A 13,261-nucleotide genomic window follows, 5' to 3' on the forward strand; every position below is an offset into this window, starting at 1 on the left:
TGTGTGTGTGTGTGTGTGTGTGTGTGTGTGTGTGTGTGTGTGTGTGTGTGTGAGTGTGTGTGTGTGTGTGTGTGTGTGAGTGTGTATGTGTGTGTGTCTGTGTGCGTGTGTGTGTGTATGTGCGTGTGTGTGTGTATGTGTGTGTGCGTGTGTTTGTGTGTGTGTGTGTGTATGTGCGTGTATGTGTGTGTGTGTGTGTGTGTGTGTGTGTGTGTGTGTGTGTGTGTGTGTGTGTGTGTGTGTGTGTGTGTGTGTGTGTGTGTGTGTGTAGGCAGAGTAGCTATGTTGTTTCCACTAGGGTTGGCTCTCCCTTGTCAAGGCATCCCAGGGCATCTCTGTTCCCATGACAACATACCTGCAGGCTCAGGGCACCCTGTAGAGAGCCTTTTACACACACAACACACACCTACACACACACACACACACACACACACACACACACACACACACACACACACACACACACACACACACAGTCTCATTTTCTTTCACAGACACAGACACACACACACACACACAAACACACACAGTCTCCTTTTCTGTCATACACACACTCATACACACACACACACACACGACACGCACGCGCACACACACACACACACACACACACACACACACACACACACACACACACACACACACACACACACACACACACACACACACACACACACACACACACACACACACACACACACACACTATATGATGCTAATCACCACGTGTCAATCTGTCTTCCGTCTTCAGAACGGTCCAGTATGCCAGATAGACTAAGCCTCACTAAGCAGGCACTGGATAAAGTATTCATACAGCATGTCTAGAGTGGCAGACTTACGTACTCACACAGATAGATCCACAGAGAACACATGCGTGCGCACACACACAAACAGACACACACGCACAGACACACAGACACACATACACATGCACGCATGCATGCACGCACGCGCGCACACACACATACACACACACACACTCGTGTAATCGAACCACCAACTTAAGAGACCAATTTAGGTCTACACTCCTGCAGCTCCAGCACAAGACAGGGCTGAGCGTGACACAGTACACTACTGATGGCTATCGCATAGAGGTGTAAATAAAACAGCATCTATTCCATACAGAGCTCACTGAGACACTCAATAAAACAGCAGGCTAGACTGGGCTGTGATAGGCAAAGATGGAGGGAACTATATAGCCCATTATGTCCTGGAAGCACATATATGGGTTTTTCAGGATTTTGAGATTTTAGCTGTTTTATCAAATATGTGGGTATGTTAGAGCTGAATGAACACATTACAATGCAAGGGGAGGGTCTTGGCTTTTAAATGTAATCCACTTCATGTTTGTATGTGCTTCGGAGGCTGAGATATTTAGGATTTAATAGGAAGAGGACCCCCTTTACCAAAAAGGGCTTAGGACAAAATGGGATAGAGCAGCACATTGTGTTTTACATTGTTACATGACATTAGACTTAGCTGACGCTTTTTCTCCAAAGCGACTTAGGCCTATAGTTAGTTATTCACAGGGTATTGGTTGCCGTCCCTGAAGCATTGTGGGGTCAGGTGCCATGCTCAAGGGCACTACAGCCATGGAGGATGGAGGAGTAGGGAGAGATTTGAACCGGCAACCCTCATTAGAGACTTTTAAGAGGGAAATTAATACAGTATATACAAAGAGGAGTGTCATTGTTTCTGACTATGCAGCACACAGGCTACTTTTTATCTCATAATACGTTTAACGTAAACTTATTCTTCTTAATGCTAATTTTGTACATTTATTTTCCTTTTTGTCTATATGTTTGTCTTTGTCTGTAACTATATGTATGCTGCCATTTTGACCAGGACTCCCTGGCAGAAGAGACTCTAGTCTCAATGGGACAATCCTGGATAAATGAAGGATAAATGAAAAAAGAAATGAAAACCCTCTTGTCTTATTCAGATTCAGATTCAGATTCAGATAACTTTATTAGTCCCATCAGAAGGGCAATTCAGTTTGCGGTCCCATAACCACCTCCCTTACCATTAGGCCACAGGCCCATGGCTGCCCCACACATGGTGTGTTTTCTAGTCCGTGGTATTGGATTTTCAGATTGAAAAAAATAAAAAATCAGAGATTCACATGTACATACAACAAGCAAACAATGTGGCTGGTTCATGCAGTCTCTCTTTACCATCTCTAGCAGTGCTGTGCTGTGCTAGGCCAGCCACTATAGTGTCCGATGACCCATCTACTCAGCATGTGTGTGTGTGCAAAGATGTGTGTGGACGCGTATGTGTGCGTGTGTGTTTGCGTGTGTGTGTGTGTGTGTGTGTGTGTGTGTGTGTGTGTGTGTGTGTGTGTGTGTGTGTGTGTGTGTGTGTGTGTGTGTGTGTGTGTGTGTGTGTGTATGTGTATACGTGTGTATGCGTATATGTGTGTGTGTGTGTGTGTGTGTATGCGTATACGTGTGTGTGTGTGTGTGTGTGTGTGTATGTGTGTGTGTGTGTGTGTGTGTGTGTGTGTGTGTGTGTGTGTGTGTGTGTGTGTGTGTGCGTGTGTGTGTATTGCATGTGGACTAGCTGGTTAGATCTCTATCACCTCGGTGGATCTACAGTGTCAGGTGACCCAACGCATCTCTCATTTCCTCTCCTCCTCCTCCTCCTCTCTTCCTCCCTCACCTCCTCCTCCTCTTCCTCCTCCTCATCGTCCTCTCCATCCCCAGGTGTCCTGCCCACACACCACTGCACGGCACTGACAGACAGCCCAGCAGAACAGCTGACTTCAGCACCAAGACTGGAGACAAGAGACAAGAGACTGGCCTAGATGCTGAAGATGGAGCATACGTTACTCTCAGGGCTATAAATTAACTTTTTTTCATCACCAGCCAAAATGACTAGATGTTACTCTTACTAGCCAAAGACACACTCACTAATGCGTCAAAGTAGCTTGTAAGTTGGTCTTTTCAACCAGCCAAACTGAAATTTCTCCAGCATTTGGCTGGTTGGCTGGCGTTAATTTAGAGCCCTGGTTACTCTCACAGTGGAGCATACAGGCTGCGCAGCATGTTGGCAAACTAACTCTATCTTCAAAATATCACAAACAAACAAAAAAACAAACAAATAGTTCTTAGCCCCTGGCATGCAGCCACACACACACAACCGCACACACATATGCATGTGCATGCACATACACGCACACACACATGCGCACGGGCACGCACACACACACGCGCACACACACACACGGGCACGCATGCACACACACACATGCACGCACACACACACACGCACACACATGCACGCACACACACACACACACACACACACACACGTAAAGATATACACAGACCTTTAAAACGGGAACAGCCTGAGCACAGCAGGCAGAATGACAGCATCTTACCTCAGCTCACTCACGCTCACACTCTGTAGCTGGCCCTCCAGCCACACACACACACACACACACACACACACACACACACACACACACACACACACACACACACACACACACACACACACACACACACAGATTATGACCTCCACAGTAAATAACATTACATTATTAGATTATCCTTTATTGTCTCTTCAGGAGAAAAAAATCTGAGTCGACATGAGAGAGTGTGATTCACAATTACCGTGACAACAGAGATGCACTCCTGCCTTAACACACACAGAGACACACACACAGACACACATCCCCCCCCCCACACACACACACACACACCCACACATCACACACACATTATGGCCTTCACAGTAAATAAGATGCACTTCTGCATCAACACACACACACACACACACACACACACTCACACTCACACACACTCACACACACACACACACACAAACACACACACACACACCCAGTAAGTAAGTGCGAGGCGGTGACTGTGAGGCCGTCCTGCGTGCCTGCGTGCCTGCGTGCCTGCGTGCCTGCGTGTTTGCGTGTTTGCGTGCCTGCGTGCCTGCGTGCCTGCTTGCCTGCGTGCCTGCGTGCCTGGGCAGCCAAGTGAAGTGGCATATGCAGGCTCTCTGGAGGGCATGTGGTGGTGGCATGATGAGTAACCGCCCCGCGGCCCGCAGGCAGCTCACAGCACTCTCAGCCCATCTGCCCACGCCACCGCCCCAGGAGCACACTGCACTGCAGCCTGTGAGTGTGTGTGTGTGTGTGTGTGTGTGTGGGGGGGGGGTGGGGGACTGCAGGGTGCAGGCGCCCGTGTGTGTGTGTGTGTAGACTGCCGAGTGTGAGTGCGCATGCGTGTGTATGTGTGTGTGTGTGTGTGTGTGTGTGTAGACTGCAGGGTGTGGGTGTGCATGGATGTGTGTGAGTGTGTGTGTGTGTGTGTGTTGCCACGTGCTATTTCATGGCCCAAGGCGGCGGCTCAGACATTGCGGCATGGCGTCAGACACACACAGGCACCTTGCGTCTTCACAAGGCAACAGTCTAGAGAAACACAACCACAAATAAGGTGGCCACATGCATGCTAGAATCCTTTGGGGTTTTCCAGGAGTGGGACAGTGGACTCTCGCCCAGCTATTAAGACGTGAAAAATGGTCAACAGACCTAGCCAGGCCGTGCCGTCCTAGTGACGCAACAAGCTTCAGCGTTGCTAACAGTCAGGTCAAGAGTCAATGCAAGTACTTTCTGAGTTCCCGCAAATAAGGGAACTCCTCCCACTTTGTTGGGAAGTAAACAACCATTAGCCAACCAAGAAAGGCCATTTGGGAAATGCCGTTTGGGAAATGTTAATGTTATGGTCTTGGTCAGACCAAGTCTGGAGGTGATATGAAAGTCGATGATAATCAGGCTACAACAGACCCACTGTACGCTGCATGCAAACCTTCCAAAATGCAAATTGGTTTCCAACCTACTGACTGGCCAACCGACTGACATAATGGCAGATTATAGAGTTGTTGCACGCGGCAACTAACAGTACTAATAATGTGAAATAAATCATGCCTTTCGATCCATTTGATTTTATGGTGTGTTAAGTCCTCAATGTACGATATTAAGTCGCAGCACAACAGAACTCCTACAGTACAGGCCTATAGTCAGGTTAAATAAAGTCAATTTTGACATAATTTGTAATTAACGATTTCTGGCTTTGTAGGAGAGAGGTCCACTGCCAGTACTTAATTTGAGGGGGAGCAAGGGGGAGCTAGCTCCGGAACCTCAGACAAGAGCTCCAGAACCTTGGATGGAACCTCAGGGAAAGACATCACAGACCCCCCCTCAGGGGGGAGCCACCCATCCTCTGCGCTCCGGGACCTCCCGCTTGACAAATTAAGCACCATCCACTGCTGCATGTGAAATCCCACTCTTTGAGGAGGTGTGAAGGTGCAGCAGATCACCTGAAGTGCCCCTCAGGTGCCATAAGTCTAGTCACCTGACCTGACCTGAACTCACATACATCCATCTTTCTCCATCTCTCTCTCTCTCTCTCTCTCTCTCTCTCTCTCTCTCTCTCTCTCTCTCTCTCTCTCTCTCTCTCTCTCTCTCTCTCTCTCTCTCTCTCCCTCTCCCTCCTCTGGTCTTGACAAAAAGAGAAAGAGCCAAACAAAATTAATTAAGAGAAAAACACAATCCTTTCAGCTCGCAGCCCGTCTGTATTGATTGCCAAAGAGTACAAGAGTATGGCGTAAGCTGAGCTCATGGGAGGCATGAAGGTAAACAAACCAAAGCTATTACAAACTCAACATTTAGATATCTGCTACGGTAATTTAAGTAAGGTATGAGAGCCGTCGAGGCGTGCATTTGGATATCCGCTACGGTAATTTAAAGGGACAGTTTGGTCAATTTCAACATGCAGTTGTATTGCTCACGCTACCCTTGACTTGTCAGTACCTGGTGATGCCACATTTTTCGGCTCAGCCCTTTCCGAGATATGAGCAATTCTAATGGGGGCAGCGTTTGTTTACATTTTCAAAAAATGAAACATAGGCCAACTCCAAATATTTTCCCAAAAGGTACTGCTGTTTGCTAGTTGTCTGCTGATGTTTTATAACCTTTTGGATGTTTTGGGGAATAAATAAAAATGTTTTTTTGAATTGTAAACAAAGAGCTGCCCCCATTACAATGACCAGGATCTCGGAAACGGCTGAAGAAGAAGAAAAAAAATCCCAGGCACTGACAAGTCCAGGGTAGTGTGAGCATTACAACTGCATGTTGAAATTGACCAAACTGTCCCTTTAAGTAAGGTATGAGAGCCGTCGAGGCGTGCATTCAAAATAATTCATCAACAGTGGTTGTCGAGCAGCCAAATAACTTCCCGGAGTTGATTCATCCTGCTGAATGTTCACATCAAAGACGGTTAGAGCACACACTTGAGAATTTTTAGGAAACATTTCAAACCTTACGTGGGAAACGTTTAGTTTGTTTCTTTGCAATCAGGAGTTACAGTCTGTTGTTTGACACAAAAGTATTGCAAAAATTGGTTGGCATGGTTATCGTTCTATGAAGCACTGATAGAGAAGAGTGCTTAAACCAGAGAGGGTATGTGGGGGCCTCTACCAGTGCTTTGCCCCGGGCCCTGAGTGCACTTGTTCCACCACTGCCTCGTCTCCTCTTTCACCACCCCACCACTTCCTCTCAAAATAATAATAATATTAATCGTGTAAATAAATAAATAAATAAATAAATAAATGAATGAATGAATGAATGAATGAATGAATACATATTATTATTAATAATAATAATAATAATATTAATGATAATAATAATAATAATAATAATAATAATAATAATAATAATAATAATAATAATAATAATAATACTAACTGTATTTGAATAGCACAATTCATACAAGAAGACATGAAGCTCTATGTGCTTAACAGGTAGATTAAGAACAATATTAAAACTAAACCAAAGAGATGAGTGCAGGATTAGCGGGTGACTTGAACAAATGCTAATGTGGCTTTTGTTTTATATTTATTATTTAATTTTTATTTTGTATTGTGTTATTTTGAGTGTATGTGTGTGTGTGTGTGTGTGTGTGTGTGTGTGTGTGTGTGTGTGTGTGTGTGTGTGTGTGTGTGTGTGTGTGTGTGTGTGTGTGTGTGTGTGTGTGTGTGTGCCCACCTCATGTCTACCTCACCTCGTTACCTCCTCACACCAAAGCCCCATGTGAACCAGCACGTGAGACACGCGGCCCCGTGGATTATCCCCAGCCATCCCCTATGACACTAGTGGCACACACACACACACACACACACACACACACACACACACACACACGGAAAAACAGGGGCAGACAGACGGACAGACAGACACGCACACACACACACGGACAAACAGGGGCAGGCAGGCAAGCAGGCAGACACACGGGCAGGCACACACACACACACACACACAGACACACACACACACTGCTACGTACACACAAACAATTCTGTTCTCCTTCTATCTCAGATATCTTCTAAACTATCTCAGGTAAAGTGATCATAAAATCGGCTGTCAAGTCAACATTTCCCCTCCCTTCCCAACACACCCATACACACCCGCACAAACGCGCACGCGCACGCACACGCACACACACACACACGCACACACACACACACACACACACACACACACACACACACACACACACACACACACACAGGCACACACACACACATGCAGACACACACACAGAGCAGACAAAACAAAAGCCACATCAGAGTTCGTTCGAGTCACTCGCTAATCCCGCACTCACTCCTAGTGTGCAAACCCCCTGAGGCCTATAGGTACCTGATCCCATTACAGGAATCAGCCGCACGTGCACAAGAGGGCAGGCAACCAAGTAAGAGCCAGATAGGCCTACAGTACAGTTCCCAAAAGAGCCACATTTGGCACCCGAGCCATAGGTTCCCTAGCCTGGGCGAAAAGCCGACTGTTGACTCCGTCAATCAGTCTGGCAAAAGCCATGAGGAATCCGTCTCCGTGGAGGGTGGTAGATGGTCTGATCTTACTCTGTCATTTAAATTAATTGGAGTTCCAAACTCAAATTAAAACCCATATTGTGCTTTATTAGCATGCCTGTTACAATATAGTGTCGCAAAAGCAAACAAATAAACAAAACACTGAGAGAACTGGCTTTTGCCAGACGATGTGCGGAGCCAAAATCTTTGGGTGGAGTACAGAGGATGGCATCGCGAGGCTATAGGTTCCCTACCCCTGGGCTGCACCATCAAGAGAGCTGCACCCATAATAAGCACCAGAGGCTGTTTACTCATTGCTGAAAAGACTCAACTACATTGTAACGACATTGCTATGACATGACAGAGAGCCTCAAGTAACAGATTACAGTTTTTCTCCATTGGTCCATCGTTGGCACCAGAGGTTACACCATGAAGAGGGCTGTACCCATAGGTAAAGACTACACCTCAAGAGGGCTGTGCCCATAAGTTCTTTTTTTCCTTCTTTTTATTCATTCAATGGCATGATGGTGTGAACACAGCCTCTGTTTGTCCATCTGTCTATCTCTGTGTCTCTTTGTCCGTATGTCTTTCTCTTGTTCTGTCTGCCTGTCTATCTTTCTCTCTGTCTGTCCGTCTCTCTCTCTTGTTCTGTCGGTCTGTCTTTCTCTCTGTCTGCCTGTGCTGCAAGCATGCATGTGCAGAGCCTTCCCATCCCCCACCAATACCGTGCCCAGTGTTGCCAGATTGGGAGGTTTTCCGCCCAATTGGGCTGCTTACAATCGGCGTCTGTGGGTGAAAATAGGTGAAAAAGGGCATCTGGATGGGTTTTCCTGTGAACTTATGGCCACATAAATCAATAGACTTTAGTTCAAATTGGGCGAGATTTAGTAACTGCAGGTGGGTTGTGGATTGGGCTGGAAATCATCAGTCTCATCTGGCAACCCTGACCGTGCCCTGAGCACCAACCATACTCTAATGCTCTACATACTCTAATTCTCTACTATTTGGGCCGTGTAGAGATCAGAGGAGCAGGTGCCTGCTTAACCCCTATGCACAGAGCCTATATGTTATAACCTTACTTTCACCAAAATTGTAAAAATCAAGTCGTACCCCTCTTCGCGCAGATGGGCCCGACGGTGGGCCTGTTCACTCATTGCTAAAAAAGACTCAACTACATTGTAACAACATTACAGAGGGCCTCAAGTAACAGATTAACACTTGCCATCAGGAGTTACAAAGTGTCTTTGGACGGCAATTCCAGTATACAGGCTACTTTTATTACTTTTATTTTACTACTATTATTGTAGTGTCTTCTTCTTATTTATCTTATCTTTTTTACATGTTCAATGTTAAATGTTCAATGTTAAATGTTAAATGTTCATTTATACTGTATTTATTATTGTCCATTGTTACCAGTCCATCACTGTTACCTGTCCTGTCTGCACTTTATGTCAGTTTGTATGTCTTGTCCTGGCATGGTATAGAGAGAAAACGTAATTTCATTTTTCCTTGTATGTCTTGTGCATATGATGAAAGTGACAATAAAAGCTGACTTGACTTGACTTGACTACTTTTCTGCTGCAAGAGTCTCCAGGTGAGCTGTACAGTATGTCACTCCAAGGTGTGGGTCTCAAATGACTGTTGGAACAAGGAGTGTGTGTCCAGCACACTACTGAAGAGTAGACACACACACACACACACACACACACACACACACACACACACACACACACACACACACACACACACACACACACACACACACACACACACACACACACCTGCACTGAGCGTGTGGAAACTGAAGACACACCTGTACGTATGTGTCTGTCTCCACCAGGGAGGTTGGGATTTCGCTGTCTAGACTCGCTACCTGGCTGGTACCCGCCATTTCCCAGGAATTGTATCATACATTACAAACCCAAACACCACCACAACAAGTGGTGTAGTCTACGTAGAACGCGGATATACAGTGTATACCCACTTCTACATTTCAGGGATTTCAGTATACCCACTTAAAATTGATTGATCCATTGTTTTGAATAGCACAAATATATACAGTATACCCACTTCAAAAAAATCTCAAATATACAGTATACCCTTCGTAAAAAAGTAGACTACACCACTGACCACAACCCCCATCCATCTCCCTCATGCTGACTGGTAGGATAATCTCAAGAAACTGCCTGCGTACAAAAGCGGTGAAAATCTTCTTGTTTATCTTGGAGAAGGCTGCCTTCCAGCATTGTTTTGCATCGTTTGCCAGTGTTTTGTTCTTTTAAAGCCCAGGGTGGTTTTCTCCTGAGCAAAATAAAAAAAAGTTCAGTTTCTAAAAAAAAAAGTTTTAAAAGTGTCTGTGCCCGGTTTTCCTCTGGAGCAGGGTTTGCGTGTGTGCATGCGTACATCCAGAGGTGTCAAAAGTAAAAGTAAAAGTAAAGTCATGGTGTAAGCACATGATAATATTATTTGACCTGGTTCAACCATCTGGAACATTGTCGATCGCTTAGGCGTGGTTGTGTTCAAAACAACTCGAACCTCATTGGCGAATTCGGATGGCTTTTTTTAAATCACGTACTACTTCAACCAATATCTTGTATATACCCCGCCCCGCAATCCCGTCCTGCGATTCTGATTGGACAGGCTGTGAAATGTCTGATTCCGTTCGGGCTCGTCTAAGATTTCCAGACCCTCATGCCAGCTCACGAAGTTTAACGAAGATGCACGAAGCACGAAGGGTCTGCGTGAGAGCCAGGCTACTGCAGATCACGTTGATACTAAAAAAACAATAAAAAACCTAACAAGGACCCACCACAAACTTGATCCAGCGATCCAACATAGGTCTACCGGTTACTCAGATAAGTTGCGCTGGAAGGAAACTGTGATTCTTTTTTATACTTTTTACTTTTACATGTGACACCTCCGCGTACATCCCTCCATTTGATTCACTTCCATGTGTAAGGGGCACTGGGGTCCTAGCCAGGCCGTGCCCTCCTAGTGACACAACAGCTTCAGCTTTGCTACCAGTCAGGTCAGGAGTCAATGCAAGTACTTTCGGAGTTACCGCAAATACGGGAACTCCTCCCACTTTGTTGGGAAGCAAACAATCATTAGCAAACCAAGGGAGGCCATTTGGGAAATGCTGTTTGGGAAATGTTAATTGTTATGCTCTTGGTCAGACCAAGTCTCGAAGAGATTTGAAAGTCGATGATAATCAGGCTACTGGGGTCCTTGCTTTCTGCCCCTCACCAAACCCAATCTCTTTGCTACCACAGCCGGCCCGAGCAGGAAATGGATTCTTAATGAGCCAGCCTGTCTGTCTGAGTGTGGCATCTCATCATGCCCAAGTGATGGAGGTGCTGGTGGTGGTGTGAGCTCAACATGGTCTTGTGGTGTGTGTGTATGGTGTGTGCGTGTGTGTGTGTGTGGTGTGTGTGTGTGTGTGTGTGTGTGTGTGTGTGTGTGTGTGTGTGTGTGTGTGTCTTTCCCGCATGCCTTTGTGTCTGTGTGTTTCCCTCACATTAGAGAATTATCAATGTTCTATTCAAAGATGGCACCAAAATCCGCATGCATTTACAGTGTTTCAAAGACTTTTGCCACTGAGAGTAAATAGGACGTTGGTCTCCCTTCTATTTAGCCTCACTGGCTTTTGCAGTTGATAAAGAGTTCATACGGTTCATTGTTTGTTTGGTAGACATTTACATAGAACACTTCTCTCCTGACAGGCATAGTTCCAAACTCCCTAAAGATTGCAGCCATCACGCCTATCCTCAAAAAAGCTGGAGCTGCAGCGGATGATTTTAAAAACTACCGTCCCATCTCAAACCTTCCCTTCATCTCCAAGCTGCTAGAGCGTACTGTGGCCTTACAGCTTCAAGAACACATGACATCATTTAGCCTATGGGAGGAACTGCAGTCTGGGTTCAGGGCTAAGCATAGCACTGAAACTGCACTAGTCAAGGTCGTAAACGACCTTTTATTAGCTGCGGATTCAGGCCATTTCAGTATCCTCCTGCTACTTGATTTAACAGCTGCTTTTGACACAGTCTGCCACAACATCCTTCTCACAAGGCTGGAAACCCTACTGGGCATCAATGGTACTGCACTCTCATGGTTCAGGTCCTATCTAACTGGAAGAGAGCAGTTTGTCTCTATTGGTGATTTCCGGTCTCCAAATTCACTCCTCACACATGGTGTTCCACAAGGCTCAGTTTTAGGCCCCCTACTCTTCATCATCTATATTCTTCCCCTTGGTAACATTCTCCGAAAACATGGCCTAAATTTCCATTGTTATGCAGATGACACCCAAATCTACATACACACTAAACCCTCCCATCCACTCCCCCTTGCTAACTTAACAACTTGCCTCAATGAAATTAGTAATTGGATGACCCAAAATTTTCTTAAACTTAATCAAAGCAAAACCGAAGCCATCATCATCGCCACCCCATCATTACTTAGAAAGATAAACCTTTCTCAGTTCTCTATCCCTGACTATTTTACCTCCACTTCCTCTGAAGTAAAAAATCTGGGCGTCATCATCGACTCTTCGCTCTCCTTTGAATCCCATATTAAACACCTCACCAAAACTGCATTTTTCCACCTTAAAACCATCTCCAGACTCCGCCCCTCTCTCACCCCTACCTCTGCTGAGACCCTCATTCACTCTTTCGTAACCTCCAGATTAGATTATTGCAATGCCCTACTCACTGGTCTCCCCACTAAATTGATTAACCGTCTACAATACATTCAAAACTCAGCAGCTAGATTACTTACACACACCAGACCCTGGCATCACATTACCCCTATCCTCTATCAATTACACTGGCTTCCTATCCATTCACGTATCCATTTCAAAATTCTCCTCCTCGTATACAAGGCCCAGCACAACCTTGCACCCTCCTACATCACAAGTCTCCTCACCCCATACAATCCCACCCGCACACTACGATCCACTGACTCACTCCTCCTTACAGTTCCCTCCACACACCTGCGCACCATGGGCGACAGGGCATTTAGTGTTGTTGGCCCCAAACTTTGGAATTCTCTTCCACTTTCACTTCGTCAATGCTCTACACTATCTACTTTCAAATCTAAGCTAAAGACACACCTTTTCTCTTCTGCTTTTTAACTTCACTGACAGGCACTTCCACTTATTTTAATTATCAGTCTATTTTTTTTATTTTACATATTATTTTTCCCACTCATTTTTATTTTATTTTCAAATGCATTCTACTTCTTTTTTCTTATTTTAAAAAACATTTATTTTATTGTAAGTTACTTTTATTTCTATTTTATTCTTGCATTTTTATTACTCTCCTATTGTTAATTCACTGAAGCTTTGTTATACTTTCTCTACTGTTATGTTTTTGTTTTTGATTGTA

The sequence above is a fragment of the Engraulis encrasicolus genome, chromosome 7 (genome assembly GCF_034702125.1).
Source record: "Engraulis encrasicolus isolate BLACKSEA-1 chromosome 7, IST_EnEncr_1.0, whole genome shotgun sequence".
Classification (NCBI taxonomy): Eukaryota; Metazoa; Chordata; class Actinopteri; order Clupeiformes; family Engraulidae; genus Engraulis; species Engraulis encrasicolus.